Raw genomic sequence first — 1,663 nt, 5'->3', positions numbered from 1 at the left:
TATTTTATTAGATGTAATAATAAATTCATTTGGTTTTACGACGCGAAAATGTTATTCAATGTCGCGCAAGCTCGATAGACGTTAAATCATGTCCAAATTACCAATTTCAATTTCATTTATACGCACAAGTCTTCAAACTTTTTACGCTTAAATTCATTCGGCATAAACACATTGTGTAGTTTTATGTGATTCTTACGGCATTTTTCCACGTCATATTAGTGTCTTTCACTGTATTTGATTGTATTATTCCGCATACACAGTAAGTAAACAAACCGGGACTCGCGTATTTAATGGAAAGGAAACCATTGACGCGGACGTGTCCCAGTAAAGTGGATATTTAGCCATCCAAAACAGTCTGACTACAATGATACCCGATTTAAGAATAAACACAATGACTTGTCTGAGCTGAACAGGATCCAACTTGTCGTTGTGCAAAAATACAATAAAATACAGAATTCGTAGCTTATCATTTGGGCTCGCCCATGGCGAAATATGCAAACTCCCGTGTATTTTACCGTGGTCACCGACACGCCACTCACAGGCACAATAATAGACCCTACAAGAACCCCGTTATAACGAGGTCCGTGGGACTGGCGATATTACCTCGTTATAACCGGTACCACATTATTACCGTACGCATAAAAAAACAAAGAAAAACATAAGCACATAGTCATATCGTCGGCCTTATGCCAAAAGGCCCTTAACAGTGTACAAACCGGGACAAAGTCTATGTGTTAAGGGCCTTTTGGCAGACGATATACCAATCAATAAAACTTAAGAGCAGTGCGGATCATTATCATCTAGAGAGAGAGAGAGGGTAAATTATTTGTGAGTTGATACAAGAAAGAAGACGCAAAAAAAAATATGGGTCGAAATGCGTTCTTTATTTTTCTTCCGAAAATTTCTTCGCATGTATGTCGTACATGCGTTATTGAGAAGTTCTCCGCATGCAGGGTGATATTCGTGATGCTTTCTACACCTATCTCGTCGCCTATCTGTTCCTCGGGTATTAAATCACTCTGAAAGAATAACAATTTTTGTAAAATACATCGTAAAAATGATAATGAACAAAATCATTCTGTATAATATGCGTTAACAACATGGCAAATTGTAAGAATATGTCGCATCTGAAACGACAATGTTTCATTATTCTGTTACATTCAAGATCACCTTCCAAAACTATACCAGCTTATTAAAACCTAGGTGATTAGAATTGATATTTCAGTTTCATATTTTTATTCTCAGGGCTTGTAGACAAAATGTCAACGGAGCTTCAAATGAATGAATCATGAAAATGGCGAATATAATGACAACCAGACCATTTTCCTACATTTCGAAGAGATATGCCATATGACTTCCGCCAGATTTCATGTCGTCATGTCATATATAACATACAAGATACATGCATATATAAATAAATGAATATATATATATATATATATATATATATATATATATATACAACATATATAATGCATACAGTTTAAGTGTAGTACACTGTAATACATTTTTTTAACAAATGAAGACAGAATAAACTGACCAGAAAGAATATAATTTATTAGTGGAAAAATGAGCAAAGAAAATGGGATTCCATCGGTAGAGTCCCATTTCCTTTGCTCATTTTTCTACATTTTTTTTTCGTGAAAAGTGAATAACACTTTCC

The sequence above is a fragment of the Diadema antillarum genome, unplaced genomic scaffold (genome assembly GCF_040938485.1).
Source record: "Diadema antillarum isolate AM-2024a unplaced genomic scaffold, OU_Dant_1.0 seq00001921_RagTag, whole genome shotgun sequence".
NCBI lineage: Eukaryota > Metazoa > Echinodermata > Echinoidea > Diadematoida > Diadematidae > Diadema > Diadema antillarum.
The sequence above is the reverse complement of the archived record's forward strand: the minus strand, read 5'-3'. Positions refer to the sequence as shown.